Here is a 27,372-nt window from a genome sequence, read left to right as displayed (position 1 = left end):
ACGTACAAAGCTCTCTCTCGAATTACTTCCCCGTTTATATGCCATCATTGGTGGCTTTGAAAATAACTTTCAGATTGTCTTGAGTACTTGGAGATGTATATTAGTGGCACATTATTGTCTTTTAATCTCGGTCTTCAGTCTTCAGTCTTCCTTCTGAACCTATCTTGAAGGTCAATACATTCCACATTCCATATTGACCACCTCTGGATCTAGAATAATTATGTTTAACCTGAGAAGTTGACTGTATTGACTGTATTGTTAACTCTTTGTCATTGCCTTAGGGTGGAAACTGGCATAATGTAGTACATTATTAACGTCTGTGGGTATATGATACAATGATGTAACCAATATGCCTTCCACTATCCCTAATTGGACGCATTTGCTCGATTTGGCAGAAATAGAGGTGACTCTGGTAAGGGCATCCATCTGCCAGTGAGAATTTCATTGGGGGTTAAAGCCATCCTTTTGTTTGCTGTGCCCTGTATGCTTACTAATGTACGCAGCAGTGCATCTGCCCACCTCAGACCAGTTTCAGAGCAATATTTTAGATTTAGAGACTGTAACAGCGATTCTCCGAAATCATCTAACCGCACCATGTAAAAACATAGTAACTAAGGATACAATACAAAGGTACCAAGGGGTGGTTTGACTGGGAGCGCACAATTAAAAAGGCCCAATTATTGACAGCATTAAAATCAGACATCTCATGGCCAGGGGTCTATTACACATATTAGACATGAATTCAAAAAAATGATCGAACACAAGAAAGAGGCCAAAATATTATAAATGGCAGAAGCTCAACAAAGCAATTAAATCAAAGGATCAAAAAGCCATCTGGCAAATCGCTTACGTAGGGCGATGAAGAGGAGGGGTATCCACTCAAATTATTAGTCTAAGGAACTCATGGTGGCAACAGTAACGAAAAACACAAGTGATCACGGTTCAAGAGTGTTAATTAAACTGCATAGGTAGATTGGAAAAACGCCTAATCTAAACCTAACTCTAATATGGGAGGAAGCAACAACCATCAAATAATAATAAGACAGTCATAGTGGCGTCTTGTCAAATAAAAAGGGCCCGTACTAAAAAAAATATTGCCTATCCTTCCAACTAAATACAAAACTAGCGTGGGTTAGGGTTCACAAGAAAGAAAGAAGTGTTCTTAAACGACAAGTCAGGATGTTATTAGCAGGGGCCTCCCTTCCCCACGTTTTGAGCACAGGACAAGGAAGGACTCCTGAGCGCGCAGCACACTCTCGAGCTTTCCCAGCATGAGACTACAGTTCCATTCTAAAGTATCAGAATGTTTGGTGGATAAGTCTCTTTTTTACAAAAAAGTCTCTTGCCTCCAAGGACCTTATGTGTTCAAAATAACAAAACTAAAAGTTCCTTTCTATCTGTACATTGGGTGATGGCTTTTCACACCTGGATCCCCCTCTTCCCGGCTCAGACCCATCTCGAATAGCAGCCTCCCTCTGTCGGGTCCACAACAGCTTTTATTCACAAGAGTTTGTATGCTACATCCCCAAGTTGTTGGGTGATGGCTTGTCACCCTTGGATCCCCCTCCTCTGGACTCAGGCCCTTTTTGAATGATTCTGTTCAAAAGATTCTCGGGTGTGTATTCTGGTGTCGCTGGGTGATGGCTTTTTTTTAATGTTTTATTTTTATTTGAATTGGCTGAATTAAATCAACCTTTCAAAATGTATCAGTAAAATTGGTACATAAAACTTTCAACATATAAAACATAGTGACAAGAAATCTTAATATGAACAAATTATGCATACAATATAAATGCAGTATAAAGATGCTGACGAAATTTTTTTTGCAAATGAAGAGAAAATAAAAAGGAAAGAAAAATAAACGGTCATCATATCCAACATATACTATTGTACTAAAGCTGCAACTAATTCAATAGCCACTAATTTGTGGACTGCACAGTAGTGGTAGTCAATGTGGCTAACAATTCAATTCATTGTGCCTTCCAATTTTAAACTTGTCAGAAAATTAACAGTAGCAGTTTGGATTGGCATGTGTGAGAAAGAAAGGATCACGGACCAACATTGTTCACCTTCTAATCCTCCCAGATATTTACAATGACGGGAAAAGTGTGTTTGCCTAAGACCTCTCAGTATTGCACATTCTGTCACCAGGTGTGGCAGAGTTTCCTGTATGTCTTCATTCAAGCAATAGCAGCAAAAATGATCGCGTGGCAGAAGTAACTTTCGCCTAGCGTGGACATCCTTTGTAGGCCATAAATTGAAACGTAAACGCAGAATACCAGAATGAAATATCTTCGAAGGTGCTCTCGCCAGATACTGCGGAAGAGAGCATACTTTTTATTTATTGGCAAACATCACCATCTTGATATTGCAAGCATAGTTCTTGTGTGTTGATCCAATCCATCTCATGGATCTTGGCTTTGGCTTTATCAGGATTAGTGATTAACAGGTCAATGGAGATGTTTGCATCTGCCAAGAGTTGATAAATCCTGCCCAACCGTGTAGTCACAAAGGAGTGTTCTGCAGAAAATACATAGTTAGTTAAGATCTTCAAGATAGCAATTTGCTCTGTCGATATGAGACACTTTCTAAAAAGTGCATATAACCGCCAATGATAAAGCGCTTGAAGTGAAACCAGCCCCAGCTCATATCTAACCCAGGCTATTGGAAGGCATTGCGACAGCTGTAAAATTTGTTTCCAATATTTGGACTCCCATTTATCGAACTGAAAACGAATCTTGATGGCTAAAGTTTCAAGTCCATACAAGAGACATGGTCCAAAAATACCATACGTGTTTAATCGAAAATTTACCGTATTTATGCATTATAATTTTTGCCTGGGAGATTGCTGTGGCTAGTTTAGTATCAATGCGCTCCATCTGACTATTCGCATCACTGCGGCCCTCAAAAGAAATGCCGAGATAAATATAGGATGGCACTACAGTCAGTGAGATCTTATTAATAGACCATAGGAATGATGAATGCCCAGATCTTTTAGGGGAGTATAACACTATCTGGGTTTTCCCTGTATTTAACCTAAGTTCATTCTGCTCTATGTACAGTTGAAATGCTGAAAGAAGGTTTTGTAGGCCAACTTGAGTTTTTGATATGAGGACTAAGTCGTCCGCATACATTAATGATTTGATTGGGTGATTAATGAGTTTTGGCGAGTCTGAAATGACCTTTGCAAAAGCATGCTTAGCATCATAAATAATGTAATTAAAGACTGCTGAAGCTAAAAGGCACCCTTGTTTCAAACCTCTTGCTGTTACGATCTGATCCGAAAGTAAACCATCTAAGGACAGTCTAATGCGAACAGAGGTGTTGGAGTGCAGTGCTTGGATGACATCAAACAATGTTTATGGACACTGATCTCTGCACAGTTTTGCCGTAGGATAGATTGAGAGACTGAATCGAACGCTGCATGTAGGTCTACAAACGCTATAAAGAGGGCCTGTTTTGTAGACTGGCATTGAGATTTAATAGAATGCAAACATAGCAAATTTATGTTGGTACCTATGCTGGCAACAAATCCTGTTTGTTGGGGATCTCGTGAATGATTGTCCATGCATTGAAGTCTCTCAAGATAAGTTTAGTGAGGTTTAGTGAAGATTTTTCCTGGTGCATCTAACAATGCAATTGGCATATAATTGGATGGAAGGCTGCGGTCACCCTTCTTGAAAATTGGGATTATTATGGAAGTCTTCCATGATAATGGAACCATTCGTGATCTTAGGACTTCTCGAAAAATTTGTCAAGAATCTGGGCCCATGCAGTACGATTCAATTTCAGCCTTGCATTATTAAGGCCATCAGGCCCAGCCACTGCCCTGGAGGACCTGTCCTTGATGATCAAATCTTCAATGATTTCAGGAGAAAAATCTAAATGCCAGGGGCCCACTGACTGTAAAACCGTAGGCATGTTGGAATATTGCTCATCAGCATAAAGATCAGAATAGTGTTTAATCCAATGCTGTACTTTGACACCATTAATCTGGGCATCAGCTTGCGTATTACAAGAGTGATTCTTTAATAGCTGCCACATGTCAGCCGAGATTTTGTTCAGCATGGTGGCCATCATGGCTTCACTATTATGCTGGAACATGAGACTATCTGCTCCTAAGCCAGTTTTTATGACAGCATTTGACAGAATTGATGTCTTGCCAACGAGATGCTGCATTACTTTGTAAGAGATATTTCTTAGGTTTCCTGAATTCAGCTTGTTTGTGACAGACCTCCGGATCAAAGATGTGTTTATGTTGAATCCGGTTTTTAAATGGAATGATGATGGTGTTGGTAAATGGCTTCGGTAACTCAGGATATTGGAGTGATTGCCGGCTTGATCTATGTTTTTCAATTGACATATGAAATGCAGCTCGTTTGTTTGGATTCAGCCTTAGCCTTGTTCTAGAGGCATTAGTGACCATCTCTTGATGGGAAAAATCAGGCTTCTGAGCAGTGACGTTCCAGTGAATTTCTAAGGTTAGAAGCCTGTGATCGCTGTGATCGGTATCAGAAATTACCAATTTATGAATGCACTGGACTAGCCGTGCCTCCACATAAATATAATCAATGGTGCTAGCGCTCTTTCCTCTGTGCCAGGTATGTTGTGGAGGAATGTCTCCTGGCACTGCACCATTAACCATGTGGGAGTTGCGATCTTTCATGTAGGCGGTCCAAGTGGCCACCTCTTTGGTTGCTCGATTTCCATGCCAACAGTCTAGGGTTAAGTCACCCATGATGATAGTATGGGTGATGTGCGGGTGCATATGTATCATTTCTAAGATTCTCGTTAGTCCATTGTAGAAGGTTTCATCAACCATGGCTGCTGGATTACGATAGAGATTCACCACATCTATTGAATGTGCTTGATAAGATATATTCACTAGCTGAATGAACGCACTCTCTGACGCCCAAGGTGAGATTGCAAGACCAAGTGAAGAATTTACTGCTACTAGGAGACCAGATGATGGTCTGCCTTTGCCCAGAATCACCGGGAGCAAAATTAAGTCATAGCTATCCCATATCGGAGATGTGGACAGCCATGTCTCTTATAGGGCGATGATATGGTAAACCCCGGGAGGATTTTTTATGGAGGATTGTAAATGTGAATGACCTTGGTAGTTCTAGCTTGCAATTTTCAACACTAGGTCTTCCTCCCGAATTGGTGGTTAATTATTTGGGTAGTTAGGCGTGGAGTCCCATCTATCCGATATAGAGTGGGAGCCTGGGTAAATATTGGGCTTCAGTATTTCACGCTGAGGTCTGGCCGCTATGCGATCCGAATCTTGGGCAATCAAGTATCCCATGGCAAATAGACGCATTTTTGATTGCCAAATGGTATTCATGACCAGCCCGGAAGGGATCCATAGCCTGACCTCTGAGCATGTGGATGCCTATTCAAATCAAAGCTTGGAAATTGTCAGTCTCTACACTTCATGATCAAAGTGTGACACGGAGAATTCCATCTTTGTGCATATCTTGAAAGGTTCTGTAGATGGAGTTTAGTTGTAGACCCTTTAAGATTAGTCTTGTGCACCCTGCAGATCACTATGCCTCTTAGGGCAATATTTTGGATTTGATGCATGGTGGAAAGGCCCAGTTATTTTATGATCACCCCAGTCACGGGTACCTGAGGATGATTGTGAGCTTGTAGGCCCTGGGCTCTTCGCTTGTAGACTAGTTTGATGTGAGATTGCAGTGGACAAGCGTTCGGCCAGGTACTTGTCCACCATGTGTTTAAGAACACCAATAGACTCCTGATTTTGCTCATGGCCCGCTGAAGAAGGTGATTTCCCGGTATGTCAAAGGTGACTATTTTTTTGTGACTTTGGGTTGGGAGAGGCAATTTGCTCTTTCTATTGCTGAATAGAGTGGATTAGATCATTGAGGGGAGAATAGGAAACAGGATGTGCTTTCTGGTCAATCAATAAGGGCGTCATAGACTCATGATTCTGCTTATTGATAGTATTAGACGGGGGTCAGTGAAGCTTGTGGTTGTGGGGGTAGGCTAGAGTTCTTCTTATGCGTGAGCTTGGAAGAGTTATCCAGGGCTTGGAAAAAAGCATTCAAGGTAGTTTTTGATGGTTTGAAGGTAGCCACATTTTTGGCTTTTTCATGAGATTCCGGGGGCCTTTCAGTGGGGGCTTAGAGCTCTTAAGTTTGAGTTGCACCTCGCCCTCCGCAAGAACTCAGAGTTTGTGGTAAGCATACGTCAGCCGGCATGTTAATGGATACACTCAGACTAAGGGACGGGGTGGATGTCCATGTCTCATCCACAAGCTGAGGGGCTACTGTGTCAAGGATGGACTCAATAGGGCGAATTATGCCGGCAATAGCTGGAATGTCTCAGGAGGGATCAGCTCTGGGACCCATTGAGGAGCCTGCGGTCAGTATTACTAGCTGTTTGTTACATTCAACTAAGAAGTCAGATGCACCTGCCGATAATGGGGGCAATGCAGGAGTATAGGTTACCTGGTCGGTGGAAACCAGATGATGTAAATGTAACCATTTGACTAGATCCTCAAGTTGACTCGTCTGTCTGGACACTTTGGTGTCTAACATTTCATATAGTTTCAAGAGACTCGTGATGGTGGTGTTTATTGCCACCAGAGTTGGTTGACGCATGGCAAATGGGTGTAAAGAAGGTTCACTCAAGGGCGGTCTGGGTGGGGAGATGGGACTGGGTGAATAAAAGAATCTATTGATTGAGCTTGTGCTATAGTTGAGTTGAGTGTGATAACTTGGGAGCCAGATGCAAGCTCCTCATCAACAATAGATATTGGTGATTCGCACTGCCTTGCATAAATGGAAATGCCAGATGCCTCATTGCTAAGGGCTGGAAATGAAATAGGCGATAATGGGAAGACTGGGGCTAGTATCATGCCACTTCCATTGACTAAGTCTAACATCGTATTGTCAGAGAGTGGCTGATGGTTACCCCACTCACAAGTGGCCACTGCCAGCATGGTTGGAATATTTTCTGATGGCTTGTGCTGGGGTAATACAGAAACTGACTTTGGGGCTAAATTTAATCCAGGAACCTCCTTAATTCACCTTGTAATGGTTGCTGGAGAAACACGGGCAGAGAGCAGCAGGGAGCAGCAAAAGCAGCCTTCCAAGCGGCGAAACGGTACTTAGCCGTGTACTTCCCTGTGTGTGTGTGCGCTGTGCACGTGCAAGCCAAAGTAATAGGTATTCCTCGTGGGCAAGGGTGCGGGCCAAAAGGTGGGCTTGTAATGGCTGCTGGAGAAACACGGGCAGAGAGCAGCAGGGAGCAGCAAAAGCAGCGTTCCAAGCAGCAAAGTGGTACTTAGCCGTGTACTTCCCTGTTTCACCCTTGGATCCCCCTCTTCCGGGCTCGGACCCTTCTTGAATGCTAGCCTCCCTCCATCAGGTTCACTACGGCTTTTCCCAAAAGACTTCTCTTTTCGAATTAACAGGTCTTAATGTCTTTTTTCACAGTCTACTGTGGACATCACTCCGTCGGGTTCACTCTTGTCAACACAATGTTCATTGGGGCATCATGCTTTGTTCCTTTCTATAGGCATTAATCTGTCGGGTTTACTCTTGCCAAGCACACAATTCCTTCTCCTTTCTCACTTTGCAGGATTCATCTCCCTTAGCTTTCCAATTACGTGCCGGTCAAAGACTTTCAACTGGACAGGGTGTTTTGCTAGACCCCTCTATGACCACTTTGACATTTTCCTTGCGGCTCTCCTAAGGCCTTCTGGTATTAATAGTTTCTGTCAACGCAATAGGGCAATCAACCACAGTCCAGCCTATCGGGTGAGCATCCATGTGGTGCCGGATCCCTGTGCAGCTGGTTTTCCCCTTAATTTGCCAGTTGCAGCTTTCGTTCAACACAGTTCGGTTTCTTATCAGTCCTCCCTTTGACTCACCGGCTGTGATGACCACTTGGTTTTTCCTGTCTCCGGAGTCAAGGCCGGTACCACGGTAGCAAGCGTCTCTCCCTGTCCTGATTATCAGTGTAGGAGGCCTCTGTGTACCGTTAACCTCTGCTGCAACCCACGCAGTCTATTGTTCACGCACTTATGATTCCCTTCACAGAGGCTTTGCGGGTTTGGGTCGAAAAGGGCAAGGTCGCTTCTCTCCTTGTCACCTCTTCGGTTCTCGACGCTTTTCTCCTCCTCTTGAACTGCCGCCCTGGGTCAGCTCCCTCGTGCGGCTTGCCTTGCTCGTATTGTGCTCTCGTTCTCCACCTTCTATCCCCGTGGGGAAGGGAAAAGGCCGTTGGGTGTGTGTGGTTCAGGTCAATTGCCTGACTTTGCCTGACCCTTGTTTTGGGACATGTCAGGTAAACACCTCTAGTGTTAGTCCGTTGTCTTTCGTGGTGTAAGAAAGTGTACATGTCACAAAGGGGTGGGGGGGTAAAGTGTCTGAGTATCGGACGGGGAAAAGGTGTTATAAGAAGGGGAATACCGCGTCTCACCCATTGGTGTCCCACATTCACTCCCCGAGGAAGACCCCCCATCCAGGTTATCCTCCCGTACTGGTCCACTCCCAGGATCTGGATCCAATAGAGATGACTGTGTCCTGGCCGCCTGGATGACAGATCCCCAGGGAATAGCAAGTGAGACACCTTCAGGTTACTCACAGTAGCGATTCCTGAGGACTTATGGTTTACCCATTTATCTGACTTATATAACGAAGATAGAGCAGAATTCAAAATAGCGTTTACCGTCACCTCTGAGGGAGATTTCCTGAAATTCACCCTAAAAGAAATAGATCATCACAGCCAGTGGGGAAAGCCCCTGGTCCAGAATAGAATACCAGTTGACGTGTTACATTTGGAGCCTAAAAGATGGACAGTGTATCTTCAATCTCTAATGAATTTGATCTGCAAATCAGGCAGTACCGACCACAGACAGTGATTGTCCCCATGTATAAGAAGGGAAGGGAATCACCTGGGCAACTGCCGCTCTATTTCTCAGCTAGATGCCACCGGAACAATCTGATCCTAACAGCTTAGAAGAATGGACTATCGAGGCGATTTGCATTAGTGACCTCCAAGCAGGTTTTAAAAAGAGATTCAGCCCTACATACCAGGCATTTAGGCTAGGCACTCTGATGGACAAATATGTCATTTTGGCTTCAGGAATGTTATTTTTCCTATTCGTCCACCTCAAAACAGCATTCAATGGTATACCTCTCCCAGAGCTGTGGAAAACCCTCTTGACTAAAAATATTCCCAAACCCCTTTTTAAGGCAATCCTTCAGCTCTAAACAAATACTGCAGTGGTGAGGTGTGGGACATGTGGGGCTTGGGTAGAAACAACTAAACAATTCTCTATTGAAAAAGGGGTTAGACAAGGATGTGTCCTTGCTCCTATACTCTTCTCCATTTATTTCATTGATTTCTAATTAATTTTTATTTACTGCACGTCTAGTGGCCTAAAGAAAGCTATATACTAATTTGGTGATTTCTGTGACAAGAAAGGCCTCCCCATCAACACTGCGAAAATTACTTGAGATGTGGGAAGAATATGAAAAATGTATACTAACCAATTGATTAAAATAGGAGCCTCGTCAATAGACGAGGACATGTTCTTTGATTATTCGGGCTTTAGGTTTACCAATAACAGAAAGCGGTCTAGACAAATTGAGAAAGCTGGGATTATACTTGCCAGACGAAGTATGGCTGTATTAAATTTTGCAAAACAATTTGGTGATAATGTAGGGTGTCAGCGCTGGGGTTGTATAGGTCCCAAGAAGTGGGGGCAGCCACCTATGGGGCAGAATTGTGGGGCCATATAAATCTTGCTAAGCTTGACCACTTCAGAACATTTCTTCCTAAAAAGAACACTGATGTTGCCAAAAAGTTCCCCAAACACACCCATTTGTCTTGAATTAGGCCCAACACCAATAGGTGACGTTATAGCACTGAAGCCGTTGCTGTATTGGGCCAAGCTTTGGTCAGACAGCGAGCTAATCTGCTATAAAGAGGCCTCATCAGGCACAAGGGGCTGAGAAGGATAATTGAAGCTCCCGTGGTTTGTACACCTTAAGTAATTGCTATACCAGCTGCAATTATACCACTTCTGGGAGAACCCAACTTTGTTATAACCCAATGGTAGGGAGTTAATAAACTATCTGTTAAGTAGTGCTTGCCTGTGTTTGTCAGAGCCTGTGATGTCGTGTGGAATGTTTGGTGATGAATGCAGACCCAAGGTTCTAATCTGTGTCAGTTGAGCCTGGGTGATGGGACCCGGTGATTCCTATGCTTAACAGATCAATGTGACTTATAATAAAGTATGTGTGAATAAGCCCAAGAAGTTTGAAGAAGGTGCTTTTTACCACTATCTATATAGCGACTGGGCCCAATCTAGAAGGGTGACAAGCTGTTTGGCATTGGCCACGGGTTATAACTTTCTGAAGGAAAAATCCTCATATGAACGCAAGACCTATTTAATGAATATTAAATCATGTTTTGAGTGCACATTGTACATGAAAATGCGATGAAATATTCTCAGACTAACCTGTGGTTTAAAACGAGATCTGACTGTTGCCCCTTCTTTGAAGGTACATACAAATCTATACAGCATTTCCTGTTGGTGTACCCTGGCTATTCCAAAATTCGCCAGAGCAATAGCAGTCTACGAAGAGCTTACTTCTGTTCTCTACTTTCATATATTTGTAAGAAGCACCTGGGTACCCAGAGGCTTAAGGGCACAACAAACGCACAATCTGCACAGTCAGAAAAACTATCGAAATAAAAAGGTCTTAAGTTTTTTCTTGAAAAGAGCTGTAGAGCTCAGTGCTCTAATGTCAGGAAGGATGGTATTCCAGGCCATGGGGGCTGCCATATAAAAAGCACATTTGGAGGTCTGAGTCAGGGTGCATCTAGGAATTTTAAGTTGATTGGTGATAGTAGATCGCAGACAGAGAACTCACATTTACTGCCTCACAGAACGCAAACGTGCTCAAGCATGGATGGAGACCAATTGGAAGGAAGGAGAAGGCTACACATTCCATAGTATGTATGGATAGTGGATGCAGATTAGAAACTACCAGGAAGGTGTCTGTATCCAGACAGACTAACATTAGAAGTGGGACATGGTTTTCAAATAGTGTTGCCATTAGAGATCAAAAGAATAAAGTACCTGTGGTGTGCAATATATCAATGCTCAATATTATAGTGGAAGCAACACAATAGCCTGTGAAACCATGAATGAGGCTGTTTTGAAGATCATACCCTGAGAAGGAAATCTCTCCAAAGGGCTGTGAATTTTGAAACGTTTAGGGACTGGCAATTTTGGGACGCTAGGCAATACAAGATTAAATTAGATGGCCAGCATTACACACACTGGTTAAGGAGTGAATCTGGGATTTGTGCCAACTCTGCAAATTATGCATTTGAACACTTATTTTTCCAGTTCTTACCATGAACTAAAATAATCTCATTTTATAAAACTGACTTGGAAAGTACACCAATCACATTACCAAACATTTTTAAAAACAAAATATTATAGAAGGGTGTAACACAGAACCTTCATTCTCTCCATCATCAAGAGACGTATATACGTACCAGCATACCAATCAGTGTGATTTAACAGATTTATTCTGGTTTGGTCTTCTGTATTTTAAAGCTTTACATACTTCCAAAACACTGGCTTGTGAAATTGTCATTTATAAATGTGCAGAAAAATCTTTGACTTTTACAAAAATGCAAAGTGTTGTTTTGTGTCAAATGACCAGACTTTAAAATATGCTTGCCCGAGGCCTTCAGCCATCTGGTCCGCTCCCTTCTGTCTACCACCCCTTCCACTCAAATGGCCTACATTAGAAGAAAGATCAAGTAATGGGCTAAACGATCCAACCAGCATGCGAGAAGGCAAACTTCACAAAAGACAGTACATTTATGTACAACATATTAGATGATTGACCAGGATCACTGTATTGTCTGCTGGCAAAGCCAGGATACAAGCATCAATGCTTTGCTTCCAAATACGGATACTTATTAATCTCTTGGACTAAAAGTTTATACTCATTGTTGGAGGTGATTGCCTAGGTTTTACAACACCCCATATGAACAAACCAATTTCTAGACCTTCACCATAAGAATGACATGTTCGTTTTTATAGCAACCTCTATCTGATGCTGGTACATTGCCGATAATTGCACCTGTTGTGCTGCATAACCAAGTACATATGCAGGCAGATTTATAAACTTCAGACATAGGGAAGTCTCAGCCAGCCTTACAGGAATGTGTTATTGTAATCTTGCACAGGAATACATATCTCTGCATGAGTGTTTAACACACTGAACTAACTTCTGAACCATTGTGGCACTCAATTTACCAATATGCATTTCAAATTTTGTTATTGCACATGATCAACATAATTCACACAGAAAGGAAAGAATGCTACAGGAGTTGTGCCGCAAGGAACACACAAACTATATATACCAGAGTGAACACAGAAAGCATTACATGATGAATTGATCGAGGCAGAATGTACTTGCCAAAATAGACGGCAATAGGTTTAGAGCCTCAGAGACATGCTATAAAATATCATGATGTGTGCTATTTAAGTCTGGTGAACAAAGGAATATTATGTCTTTAGATCAGGCAGCCCTGTGGGGCCCCCTCCAAGGTGGGGGCCCTGGGCAAGTGCCCCTTTTGCCCTCCCATAAAAACGTCTCTGATTGTGAATCATAGAGTTAGATCATTGGCTGATGCAGTAGCCTTGTGTAAGAACACTTCATATCAGGATGTATTATTTGCACATCAAATTACCTAGCAAAGACTTGGAGAAGAAGAAATGTGAAATTGTCTTTACAAGCTTTAAAGTTTCTGAGGGTTTTTATAATTTTTGAGCAATCATGACATGTAACTATTGCACTCTTGCGTCCCGTCCCCTTTCCTCCATACTGCATGGGCGTCCCTTCCTAGCAATAGGAGATGGAACCTTTTTCACCAGAAAAGCATTCTTCCCCTTTAAATTTAGAGGTACGCGGGGGTGCGGCCCTGGGGACATGCGCTACCCTGACTCTGCCCACCGGCACCACTCCCCGGTCCCCTTTTCTGCGTCGACGAGAATGGGCCGATTTCACCAGCACTCCTGGGTTTGCCCTGCCATGTAATACCACGTGCTCTTCACCAGACTCTTCTTCTGTCTTTTTGTATTTTATCTGTCATCTAAGTACTTGTTCCTCCGGAGTCACGCTTCTGTCCGACGCATGTCGACTTTGGGTGCTTTCAGCAGGCGCGCAGCCTGCGAGGGGCTCTTCCCCCACGTCCGACCCCCGCGATGTTTGCCTCCGCTGCCTTGGCCTGACCATGGCTGGGAAGGTTGTACTGCGTGCGACTCATTGACTCCACGTGGAGGGAGCTGTCGAAAGATCACCTCTAGAGGACCTGAAGAACTTTGTCAAGCAGAGATCGAGGCCCAAAGGAGGGCCACTATTATCCATTGCACCCCGCAAGGACGTCTCCTTCCCGAGGAAGCTCCCGAGCGGGAGGAACCCATCGGGTTCTGGTACCAGCACACACACAGAGCCTAGTTCAGCTACCGGCCTTACGGCCAAGGGGTCATCAGATCCTTCTGGAATCAGTGCTGAGGGACCGCAAAGTTCTTTTACCGGGAATGCACCCTAGGGGCTATGCCCTAGCACCAGCTCAATGTCCGAGGGGGCGCCTTCACGCAGCACTACTGGCAACTCCGCTCAGGGCTGTATGCCTTCCAGGTCTAGATCTGAGGTGCCGGGTAGATATCTTGCTCCACCACCAAGTGGATTGGAGGAGGCTGGGCCCAGGTAGCCATGCACCACGACTTTGGCAAAATGGCCACCGGGAAAGACAACGCTTGTCCAATGCCACTCCTAGGAACAGAGCAGGCGGGTGAAGGTGTTTTAAGGCAGGACTGGCGTCAACCAGGTATGTGGCCTACAGCTTATCCATCAGTGACGCAGGGCAGGTTTCCGCTGCTACCTAGGCAGAGAGCGCTCCACCCTCAGCAGCCTCCAGCCACTCCTTCAATATCTCCTGCCACCTCTTCAGTCTCCAAGTACAGGTTCTTCGAGGGGTTCCTGGCGCTGATGCGAACCCCCAAATGGGGGCCATTCTATGGGGTGCAGTCAGGGACTTGCTCCCTCCGGTCACCCCACTGGTGCCCATAGTTATTCCTCCCATGGCTCCAGCTCCACAGACCCCGGCGCAGCCCCTGCTGCCCTCACCGGACCCTGCAGTGTCGGCTCCCTTGCCAGTTCAGGCGGTTCCACAACAACCTCTGCAGCATCCTGAGGCTCCGGTACCCACACCCCAGCCCACGGCGTCCAGCACTCCTCCACCTGCTCCGGACCAGCCAGACACTCTGGCAGATACAGATGAGGAGGAGGACCCTTACACGCCGTTGTCCGTGAAAGGCTTCCACGACAGGCTTGCAGGTTTGGCAGAATAATTGGGCTTTCCTCAACCCGAGGATGAGCAGCCTGAGGAGGGGGTCCTGGCAGAAGTCCTCACCCTAAGACCCCCTTCCAAGACGGGTGTCCCAATGCAGATGTTGTGGCCTTCGCCAAAAAGGGGTGACTCAAGCCACACTTGGCCCAACCTATCAATAAGCGCCTCGATGGCAAGTATAGACAGATGGAAGGGGATACACTCTTGCTGTTGGCGCACCCTCTACCGCATTTTTCAGTGATCGCTGCAGCGTCACTCTACTCTAAACATCAGTTGTCTGGGGCCATCTCATCCTCGGTGCTGTTAGGCAAGGAGAAGATTATCTTGGAGGCGTACAGGAAGAAACTGTGCTCCATCGCCTCGTTGCACCTGCGTCCAGGAAGGCATATTGGACCTTCCGTTCGAGAGAAGTGACCTCTTCCACTCGACCACCGACGAGGAATTAGATAAAAAGAAAAACCGTCTTTATCCTGACAAAGGCCATGCCCAAGGTGTACACCCAGCACATCAATACTCAAGGGGCGGTCGTTCGGCGGGTTCCGGGGCTTCCAGGAGAGGAGGTCGAGAGAACATGTCCGATCACCCAATCAGGACGCGTCCCTTCGATCCATTTGTCTCTAGTGGGGGGCAGGCTTGCCTTTCACTTGTAATTCTGGTGCCAGAAATTCACAGACCCCTGGATCCTCTCTGGAGATCCGGTCACTCGTTAAGAGCCAGGCAGTGGAAGAAGTCCTCTTCAAAAATTCAAGATGGTAACTCCAGCTCTCATTGCGGAGACACTAGACAGGGGAGACTTGATGTGCTCCCTGGATCTGAAGGACGCCTATCTCCACGTCCCTATCTGGCAGCCGCATTGCTCCTTTCCTATGTTTCAGGATCATGGGCTGTCATTTCCAGTACAAGGTGCTACCCTTTGGCCTCATCTCAGCTCCCAGAGTATTCACCAGACTCATGAATGCGGTGGCAGTCCTCCTCAGGGCCACCACATCTACCCGTACCTTGACGATGGTGAGATCTCCGGAGGGAATTAGCCACACCTCCTCCGCACTGATGAACACACTCCACGACCTGGGGTAAACTATCAACCTCAAGAAGTCTCAGCTGCAGCCCACACAGAACCTCACCTTCCTGGGCCTCATCTGGGATATGAGCTCAGAGAGGGTCTTTCTCTCGCAGGACAAGATCACAGCAATCAAGAGGGCCTCTATGTACTTCCTTACCAGAGCAGTGACCTCGGCGCGGTGGTACCAGTACCAATTGGGTATCATGGCAGTGGTTAAACTGGCCGTGCCCCACACCAGGCTCAGGATGAGAAGGTTACAGCTACACTTCGAAGCCTCTTGGAATCGGGAGATGGGCTCCCAAGCGGAGCTGGTCAGCATACCTCCTCCTCCCCACACGGACTACACATGGTGGTCCAAGTGCTGCAACCTGCGGAAGGGCAAGCCCTTCTGGCTGCCGACCCCGCAGGTCACCATCACTATGGACTCCTCCCTGGAAGGCTGGGGTGCCACTCTAGATAACCTCAGCGTCCACAGGGTCTGGACCCAGCAGGAACAGGAGTCGCACGCCAATTGGCTGGCGCTCAGGGCCTTTCTTCCGCTCACTGTTGGCAGGACAGTCCTTATCCAGACCGACAACTCTACCATCATGTATAATGTCAACAAGCAGGGGGGGGGTAACAGGTGCCCGGCACTGTGCAGCCTAGCAGTCAGTAGGTAGGAATGGGCCCTGGAAAACAACATCTACCTCATGGCTGTCCACCTCCCGGGGGAGGCCAACTTGGAAGCGGACAGGCTCAGCAGACTGGGAGCAGACAATTAGAAATGGCAATTGAACAACCAGGTGCTACAGGTGGTCTTCGACACATGGGGCCACCCTCAGGTGGATCTATCATCATCACTAGTGATACTTCTAGGCAATTCGAAGCAGAGCACAAAATCTTTGATCTGTGCATTCACCACTGCCTGCGTGCTGGATCTGCGGCATAATTAAGACTCAATCCAGTTAGATAACGTATCAATAATAACCAACATGAGCTTCCACCAAGCAATCGTGGGCATTTTAATTAAATCACATTGTATATTGATGTACAGTTCCCAGATTGTAGGATGTGCTCCCTGCTTCACATTAGCACTCTCAGCCACATTGTCTCACTGGCATTTCAGACATTGCCCTCAACTCGGTTAATATACATAAACCTGGTGCAAACAGTTTGCAGCGAATGGCTATGACCATCCGTCATTTGCCGACGTTTGCAACCCCCATGGTGCACGCATGCAAAATAATGCATAAGTGATCAGGGCTCTATTGCATACCCGTCTGCTGTATGCCATTTATCAGAATGCAGTGTACAGCAGCTAGTTAGGACAATATGTAGTAATGCACATTGATTATATGTTACTAATCATGGTACCCACAGATGTGTCAGCCCTAAGCAGAATATGCCAACCTGACTGCACACCAGGTGTAGGCTGGTAACATTATGTATGGGATAAAGTACCCCCTAAAGTACGTGTTAAGGATATTGCAAGTCACAGAGGAGTTCTGTGATTAAATGGATGAACAAGGCTGAAGGCGGAGTGGCTTTATAAGGTTACAGAACTCCAAGGTGACTTGCAATATCCTTTTTACATATGGTAGGGGGTATTTTATCACTTATAATACATGGCCAAGCACTGTCATCTCCTTTAATACCTGGCCTCTTGCTTATTCGAATGTAAGAGATCTTCCATTTGCTGATCCATGTAATCAATGTAGAATCTGTTTGGATTTTTAAAAGTTAATATGCAGCTTTGAATGTGTTGCCAAAAAATAGTTTAAACATTTAAATAAAATGAATTGAAAAACTTTTCATTTTGTACTTTAAGATAAGTAATAACATGCAGCTTTTTGCTCACATATGTTATACTTCAGCAATGCATAAAAATGAAACATTCTACCATAAACAGTTCCTTGGAAATGAATCGCTGTAAAGTGTCATAGAAAACTATTTAACAAGCAAGGAATTTGAAAAGCTTGTAACTGCTTTAATTAACTGCTGGAGTGGTAGCTGGAATTCTGACCTTTACTGGCTCAAGCAGCAGGCAGTGTGACATCACAACTGAAGCGTAATAACTGATAATGGAGCAGTTGTAATGTTATTTTCTTACTACAGTTCAGAAAGTGTTTGCTGTCTGGAGAGGAAACTTTGTTTTTTCCAAGATGCTTGTGCTGGAATGTGTTTTTTCAGTGTCCTTTGCCTGTGCAAGAAGGAGAGGCGGAGCCACCTTACTAAGACACCGGCACAATGTGGAGTGCCAGAGTGTTTGGTGTTCGGTGAACCAAGGATGATATCCGCAGTGGAGTTTGACAAGTGACAACCAGTAAGTGTGGGTTTTCTCACTTTGGTGGATAAAAGATTGGTTGCCACGTACTAGTGTACTCATGCCTGCTAAACGTAGATACCCCCTGTGAGGTTACGAACACTCATATAGTGTTAATATGGAAGAGAATACTGCCCCAAATAACAAGGCAGTAGTTGTAAAACCAACAACCTTAACAATGGCCCAAGTGCATCAGGATTACTTTGGGCCTCAGCCTTAGGGTAACAACGGCGTCCTGAATAAAGGGAGCGACCAAGTGGTTAACTCAGCAGGGCCGCCTGAGTTTGTTTCTGTAGATAATAACTCATTATTGAATTTGTGTTGATCGCTCTAGACGGGGACCCAGAAGGGACTTTTCACTCAAAGCCTCCCGTTGGAAGGAGGAAAAGATACAACCGCCTTAAGTCTCCACATAAATCCCATCGATTGCATACAGCCTCCTCGTTTATCTGTTTCTAAATGCCTGATCGGCCTCATAGAGGAAAAAACAGTTGGAGCGCCTGTAAACACTACTTTAGGAAGTGAACAGCTGTGCTCCTTCTTCCGTGAGGAAACTGACCAGCTTAACGTAGACAATGAAGCAATGCATTTTGCCCTCAAAACCTTACTAAAACTGCAACTTTTTATCGAATGAAGTAACTAAACATACATCAATTTTGAATCAGATCAGGAATTCGATGAAAGACAAACGAGTTAACACAAAAGTGTGCAACTCAGGTTTTAGCCTGGCACCTATTTCAAGGGACATAAATACCACTGACTTTATGGTAGGTCAAACTAATGTTGTTAACCAGCAGGAAGCTGGGCCTTTGGAGTAGACGATCGTGTACCAACGAAACGAAACACCTGACGCCCCTGCTTTCCCACAAAGAAAGGACAAAAGCAGCCAAGAGTTGTTTAGGGGCGCAACAGTCAGCAAAACAAGCATTGTCTAATGAGGAAGGGACGGAGGAAATAATCTCCATAAGTATGCAGGCTAGTACTCCGCCAACAAAAAAGGGCTTGAACAAGAAAGCACGGCTTATGCGAAGGCAAAATAACAAAGCTGGTAATTTGACCTCTTGGCTGTTAAGCAAAAGGGATAAGAAGAAAAGGGTTATATGGCCCCTTTTGCAGAGAACAATTTTAGTGAAGATGAGGCATTAAAAGTCCAGGAGACTTTGGAAGAGTCTTCATCGTCAGATCTGACAATTCTGGCACATGGGGTGACCGCAGGGGGTGAAAAGGGGAGAAATGCTTTGCCAATCATTGGGCCTGTGGAGACATGGCATGGGAGCAATGCGTTGTCCCATGACGACAGTTTAAGAAAGAAAATTGACTTACTAGTAACAAGCTTTGTAATTTCAAGATTATTCAAAGCCAATGCCCTCCCAATAAATAGGGGGGCCCTGCTAACGATATTTGGTCCCTTACCAGCACTGAGAGTCCTTCAAAGGACTTTGACTTTGCAGAACAATTGATCCTCATTCCCCTTTTTGGCAATTTTGACAAGGATACGGCCTTGGTAAACGAAATATACCTTCTCATTGAGTCATGGATAGCATCCCATGGCCTCTGCCTGAATGACAATAAAACAGAGATGCTGATCCTTGGCTCCAAAGCAAACCTAAAAAAATTAAATCCCAACTACGCCTCATTCAATATAGATGGCAACATAATCAAAGTAGTAAACAAGGTAAAAACACTAGGTTTTTATTTTGATTGCACCCTATCATTAAGAAAACAGGTTAATTCCTTGGCTTCCTCTACTGCCTACACAGGAAAACTTATTAGGGCCTGCCGACCTTATGTAACTGAAGCAAGCTGTATCACCCTTGCCAATGCTCTAATACTGTCAAAACTTGATTATTGCAATGCCCTATATCTAGGAGCCAACAAACCTATCCTTAAACTATAAACGCTTCAAAATAATGCCTTGATAATTGCCTTAAATCTAGCCAACAGAGAACACATTAGCCAGTGGTGGTCACTTCTGAAATTGGCAAAGATAAGTGATAGGATTTTACTTAAAACCATATCACTCACCTTCAAATGCCTCAATAATGCAGCTCCCCCATACCTCACAGAGAGAATAATCAGACAAACCTCAACTCGCCCATCCAATGCAGCCAACTACCACTGTCTAGAGATACCTAGATTCAAGTTAACCAAATCCGGAGGAGGCAGTTTCCCAGTGAAAGCTGCACAACATTGGAATGCACTACCTCTGAGCCTCAGAACTGATCAGTCCTATCTTAGCTTCAGACGCAACTCCTTAAACTGGCTGCGGTCCAATGATATATGACCCTTGGACACTTGTAATACTTACTCATATACCTGACTATGAATGTACTTATTCTACTCTACCACCCCTACATGAATCCATGTAACCTATTGTATCCCTCACTGTAACCTAATTGTATCTCTTGCTTGCACTGTATTGATTGCATGTTGTAACTAAGTCTTAAGTATTCTTATCTGCTGCGCCTGGTTACCTACGGGTTTGGTACGCATTACCAAATAAACAAACAAACTTGATATTGTTTGTTCAAAAATACACTGTCAAGTTGCTGAGGTGGTGACCTTGGTTAGAAGTAATGCCTCTTCCCTACTAAAGTGGGGTTTTGACTAGGACCAAATTGGTAAACCAATGAAGGCTCAAAAACCACCCAAACCTAGGAATGTTTCTAACAATGGGTTAACCAAGTCCGGGTATAATGAAGATCAAGAGTCCAAGACACATTGGGAATGGTTGTTGTCATTTTTACCAATCCCTATGAAAAGCTCCTAAAAGGCCCTGATAATATATTCATGGAACTCAAGAGGACACTCGCACCTATTTGTAGAGAAGGGATCCTTTGAGTATTTTTAGCAGTCGAATATCATTTTAATTCAGGAAGCCTGGTTGACGGGTAATGTGTTTTTTGATGGGTATAGAAGTTTTATTAGTCCTACCAAGAGGGGTGTAAAAGGTCGACCATACGGGGACTGTTAACTCTAGGTACAAACAGGTATAATGCATCTGAAGTGAAAAAGAGTGAACAAAGTACAAATGTTTTATTGGTAATGGTCGAGGTATCTGCAGATTTCCATATTCTATTGATTAATGTATATGATCCGCCATCAAAAAAATGCACTGAGGAAATCCAGGACAACATTCTTGAAGTAATCTTGGTGCAGGGTTTGAAGCGGGTAGGAACGCATATATTGGTGGGTGGAGACTTGATTGTTAGATGCTTGGAGTATAGAGTTACAATCAAGAGGACATTTGGTAAGCAGCTGGTAAGCAGCGTAAGATGCAGAAATATAAGAACGAGGAAAAGGCAGTAAAATGGGTAGTCTTATTTGAGATGTTGAATGCAACCATTGTGAATGGAACCAATCCGAGAGACGTGCCACCTTTGGTGTCATGGGGAATGGGAGAGAAAGCTTCTTCCATAGACTTTGTGTGTGCATCCGATAAACTTTATCAAAGGAATCAATCAATACCAAGTACATTTACAGAGTTTAGTGACCACGGTATAGTTACGCTAAATATACTTAGAGGGGCGTCTCCTGAGCGTATAATGCAAAGATGGGTGAGATCAGAGTGAATAATGGAGAAACTCTAGTGGGATGGTCTGAATGAAACCTATTGGCAATAACAAAACATATGTCCCTATTGGGCAACGTTTATAAAGCATTTGATTGCCCAAATAAAATAGTGCAAAGAATTGGGTCAGTAACCAAGCTATTTCCATTCAGAAACATTCCCCATAGAGTTAAGGACTCAGACTCACGTACACCCTTATGAGAGTGCAATCAAGAAAGAGAAGCGCCAACTAAGACAGGAGATTAGAAACGTAATGTGCAAAAACATGGATGTATGTGAGCAGCAATACGTGATCAGGACCATAAAAAATAGATATAGGACATGGGTGAGATCTTATAAATCTCTAAAAGTATCGGCGTGGCAGCAAATATATGCTTCCATTAGGACACATTATAATAAACATCTATCTTATACATTCAATAATAGATCTGAGCAATCAGACAAAGCATTAATGAATGTAATACTAGCCAAAACATGGGTAGCACATACAGCAGGAAGGTTTAGCACAGTCGAAGTGCCCGTGGCACGTGGTGAGAGAAATCTAGAATTGGAGGTTTCTTACAAAGACATTTTGTTCTTATTTAAGAAATTGAAAAGATCCCGGGCCCTGACGGTGTCTGTAGCTTGGTTATGCTGGCAAACCCAGAGCTATGGGCAGAGATATTGAAAACATTATTTGATGGAGTTATATTTATGGGGCAGTTGCCATCATTCTGGACCTTAGCTAGCAATGTCCCAGTGTTAAATCAAGGAAAAAGAGATGACCCAAATAACGATAGACTTTTATCCATCGTGGATGGTTCAGGAAAAATATTTGCAAGTTGTATATTAAAAGAAGTAGATAGTTAAAGAAAAGATCTTGAGTAAGTTTCAAGTAGGATTTCAACTGGGCCTTTCAAACTTTCACAACATTTTATCGTGAATTCTTTATCGACCAGGCAGTTAGGAAATCACCCATACCTCTCTACATATTATATATCGACTTTCCAAGTGTGTTTGATACAATTAACCTAGATAAACTCTGGGTAAAAATGAAGAAGATGAGCATGCTGAGCCATCTTCTGTATGTATGCCAACTGCTCCATCAGGATACACGGGTGCAGGTGAAGATGACCAGTTCCTGGGACATGACCTCCCAGTTAGAGATAGGGAAGGGTGTTAAGCAAGGATGTGTCTTGTCCCCGGTCCTGTTCAACCCTTACCTGGTGGACCTTGACGATCACTTAATCAATAAAGAAAAATGTGCACCAAAGGTATGCAACACAAGAATACCTTACCTGGCGTACACGCATGACTTGGAAATTTTCGATGTCATGTATGTTGGTTTGAAGAAAAGTGCTATGTCATGGTGAAATATGAAAGAAGATGACTTGAAGATCAACTTTGACAAATAGAAATGATGACGTTTGGTAAAGTAGGAGTTGTTCCGAAAGATTTACAGCTGGGTGAGGGTGTGATAGAAAATGTTGAGTGCTATAAATATCTAGGATACAACATTAGTGTAGAAAGGAAGGACCAAGTTCTATTTAAGCTTTGCCAGGCAAAAGCATTATCACTGATACTTGTGTTGAAAAACTATCTATCCAGGAACCTTGGGTACAATTTGATTGGTGCTGTGACCCTGTATCGTCACAAAGTTGTCAGCAGCAGTAAGCTTTGCTACGGAATGTTCATTTGCACATTTTGAGACCTAGGCTGCTGGCTTAGAAGGACACATTTGGCGCAAAATGTTGGGATTATCAAAGCTTCCCATAGGTAGGCAATTTGTATTGAACTTGGTTTGACTTAATTAAGTATTATGATAAAGATTAAGAGGGGGATGTTGTGTTGAACATCCAGTATGCAGATGCAGACACAATCCTTTTGACACTGAAAAAGGAGTTGTTAGAGGGGCAAAGTCAAACCTTAGTTGAATTCAAAAAGAGAAACGAAGAATACTTTAAAGAGATTGCTTGGACCCCGAACTGGGAAGAAGGTCTGGGTGTGTTAACAATGTCCTATAAAAAAAATGTGCAATAGCTTGGGATTGGGTATGTAACCATGAACACGTAGGTCAGTTGAAATCACTGTGGGACTACTCAAAACAGTTTTTTGTATATGCGCCTGCAAACATATGCTTATCAATTCCCTTTTTATGATAAGGTTGAATAAGTTGCCGGTTTTAGCCGTTAAAGGATCATGGCTGAAAATCTCAAGGGAAAATAGATGCTGTAGACTACGTGAAGAAAAGAATGTGGAAGAAACGTTAAGGCATGTACTAACAGGTGGTCAGGAAATGAGAAAGCATGGAATTGTACGATCGGACCGAATAAAAATGTCTGACCATACAAAAAGCCCAAAAATGCTACCACCAAAGGTTGAAACACCAGTGGTAGCATTTCAGGTAAGTATTTTTTTTAAAAGACTGCAGAGTTGACCCCCGCAACACCGCTTTCACTATACTGTGAGGTATAGTGAGCGGGGTGTTGCGGGGGACACCCCTGCAACACTCAAAAAAAAAAAAAACGGCTGCGGCGGTGTCCCCTGCAACACCCCGCTCACTATACTGTGTGGTATAGTGAGCGGGGGTTGTAGGTGAAACCCCTACAGCTCCCGAAAAAAAAGAAAAGGACCCTGCGGCGCCGGTTCCCAATCACGGAAGTGAAAGGGAACTGGCACCGCAGGGACTCGACGTAAAGAGAAGGTAAGTAGGGTTTGGGTATGTTGGAGGTGTGGGTGGGGGTGTGTTAAGGGTGTGGGCTGGGTTGTGTGGTGGGTGTGTTTTGGGTGTGGGTGGTGGTGTGGGTCAGTGGGGGTTTCAATGCATGTTCGCATGGGAAATGTGCGAACCTCTCGCTGACTTTTCCACAAAGAAAAAATCACGTAGATCCAGAAAGCATTCCTTAAGGTTTAATAGATATTTGGCTGAAGGATTTGATGAGGTAGAAGCAGCAGAGTTTTGGTTAACTGGCATGGTGGGGCATAGCCTTACTAGGGCTATTGCTCTAACTCAGGTGTTGTTTGCTTTTGAGAAAGAGATCTTTAGAAAATAATGAAGATTAAATTAATTGAAATAATGAAATGTGTGCTATGTTGATTTTAATTGTGATTGTAAAGTGAGTACATTTTTTATATTAATATTTTGTGAAGCTCTTATAGGATTTAATAGATTAAATGTACGAATTAGATGTAATATTTTAAATACTGAATTGTGAAAAGTTCAATTAACTGAAACACAATCAAAAAAATAAAAACAAATTACAGTTCAGTTGCGATGTCACAACTAGCCTCTAATAAGAAAAGTATTTCCTGGCTTTTCAACAGATAATGCAGGCTGACAAGTATTATTAATGGATCATGCGACCAAACTGTAGGATTAAGCGAAGTGCCTTAAGAAAACTCACAAAACGGGTTCCAATGGGAAAGTGCATCTGTGTGCGCTCAGGATTGAGTGACCTCCAGAAGATTGCACTGTCAAGGGAAGTGATGAGGGTCTCAAAATGGCAGGTAGGATCAATTGAATATCACAGGTTCATTTGTTGGCTGCAGCAGATTGCACCGCACCACAACATAAAATTGGAAAGTCCAGGTGGGTATAAGCCAGATGCTGATGCTTTCTTCTTTCATACCAATCAATGAATGCTTTCCAAAGCATTGTACTTTGAAGGTAGCATATCGAAGGTAATACGCTACAAATGCTTTACACAGGTATTGGAGAAAAAAGAAAGGTGCAGCCCTTTGCAGCTATACATTTAGAAAATCTTAATTTTTAAACGTTTTATCATTTCATAGACTTTAGTTCAGTTAGTATATCTCCTGAAAAAAGCTATCAATCTAATTATGCATTGACCTTTGTATTCCGACAGATATATGCAGAATTAGATTGATAGCTTATTTCAAGACCAATACTCATTGAATTTAAAGAATGTCTTTCAAATGGTGTAACATCCCAACTCATTGCATGTTTCCCTTAGATGCTGAAGAGCGGAGCCTGAAGCAGTTGGTGCATTTATTATTTTTTACCAGTCACCTTTGGCCCAGGGTTAAGTGTACACCACAGTGATTTCTCCTGGTAGTTGACTGTGGGGCCGAACAGACCCTGTGTAAGTTTGAAGTCTTAACAAATTACAAGGCGCAACACAAAATCATTAACTATCTGAAATAGGAATTTTGCAACTTCGATCTGTTAAAGTCACATGTGCCCAATCCAACCTCTCCATAGGTGTGTATGTGAATAAAACAAACAGGGACATTTTGTTATGTATGTCGGATGTGGCTTACATAGTTTTTATATATATTGCGTGAAAGAACTTGTTTCAACGTTACATAAAGTTAGATAACAGAGATATATCTAGATATATTCCATAGATACGTTTTTATATACAACTCCTTTGCTGCCAGATGTGTAGGTGTCCATGCCCTATGCTATCCCTACATATTGCTAGGAATTGCCCACCTTGATTGGGTATAACATTGTCATGAGATTTTCAATGAACTACAGTAGTTAATATCACAGTACAAATGCAAAAGTAACCAATCTGAAGACGGCTTTGTCTAGGAAAAGCATTGTAGTTGAATTACAAAGGAGCACTATGGGTAGCATGTACTGTGACGAATCATTGGATCTCGTCCCTTCTTCCCTAGGGGGAGCCCCTTTCCATGAGGCCAGGGAGGTGAGACTGCTACCCGATAGTCCCCCTCGGGGTGGTACTTAGCAGGAAGATCTCGTGGGGAGGCATCGACTCTTCGGGTAGAACGCTGTATGTCCACAAGGCATCCCAACCTCCCTCATCCTCATTTCCTGGGCACAGTACACCAGTCCACCATACTTCCATGTACCTGTGTAGAGTGGATAGTACAACCCTTGTGATGTCCACTTAGACAAGGAAGAGTAGGGACTAATTGCCTGAAGTATGTTGGAGAACTGGGACAAAGAAGAGTCCAGCTAACCCAATAGAGAGTGAACATATTCAAACTGGGATGAAGATGATGTGCGGAGCCATCAATAGCACCCTGCAGAACCAATGTAAGCATCCCAGTCTATATGGACATTGTGAGAGCATAGAAACAAATGAAGGACAACAGAAGAGAAAAAAACAGCAGCCAACTGATACAAGGAACCAGGAAGCCTGGGAAGTGCAAGGGAGAAGCAGGCGAGGCCATGGGAGAGCCGTCAGCAGTCCGCTCCCAGTAACACAAGAATACTGGGACTCATTTATCCGACAGTGCTAGCGAAGTCCGGCAAACAAAGGGAAATTGCAGGACAACAGTGTAACGGTCAAGAAAAGCGCTGACACCGTCAAGAAAGAAACAGGCCTGAGAGCAAGCAAAGACAGGCAACAAGAGGCGGAGGCACTGTGATACGAAGTAAAGACAAAGGATGACCTCGGGAGAAACCGCCTGAGCACCCAACAAACACCGAAGGTACCGGGCAAAGCTCATGGACCGTCGGGGGCAAGCTAACATAGGAGTGGACAACCAGGTATGTTGTCAGAGTCCTTAGCAGGAACATATCCCAAGTCCATTAATAATGGAAACCAGGGTCTGGAACCGAACAGAAATAGTGAAAATCAAGAAGCCAATCATCCCCTACAACATAGTACTTGGCAGGAGAGTTTACCAAGTCTGTTCGGAAGTGAAACCAGGGTTTGGGACTCGAACAGAAATAGTGTAAAGCATACAGAGCCAACAGGGGTTTGGGACCCTCACCTAATGCAGAACTGCCTCCTAAGTCCTCTATCCTGCCAGGTAATGTGGCTATGAAGTGAACCAGGTCCACAGCTTTGAGGGGAGAGAAACCCACGGGTCAGAGGCCCACACCTTTTGACAAACAGTAACCAAAGTAATCTTCATAGTCACAATACCTGGTAGAGTAGTGAACCAAGTGAAATGTGAACACTGCAAACATTGTGAAAGAAGCCAAGAGAAGGGAGACATTCTGAGGCCGATTCATGGAATTAATGTGTGCTGAAAGTTTCAGCGCAAGCGTGCGAATCGCAGCAAAACCTGCGCACAGCGATTCATGGAAGTCCGTGCGCG

The 27,372-nt window shown here is 43.9% G+C and overlaps 1 protein-coding gene across 2 annotated transcripts in view; it reads left to right on the top strand.

Annotated features, from left to right (window-relative positions):
* Positions 1 to 27,372, top strand: part of ERCC6L2 (ERCC excision repair 6 like 2) — a 1,852,128-nt gene that overhangs the window by 1,394,786 nt on the left and 429,970 nt on the right. The window lies entirely within an intron of this gene.

This window comes from Ambystoma mexicanum, chromosome 6p, assembly GCF_040938575.1.
Source record: "Ambystoma mexicanum isolate Mex_15411 chromosome 6p, UKY_AmexF1_1, whole genome shotgun sequence".
NCBI classification, from domain to species: Eukaryota; Metazoa; Chordata; class Amphibia; order Caudata; family Ambystomatidae; genus Ambystoma; species Ambystoma mexicanum.
This window is presented reverse-complemented; position numbering and strand designations above follow the sequence as displayed.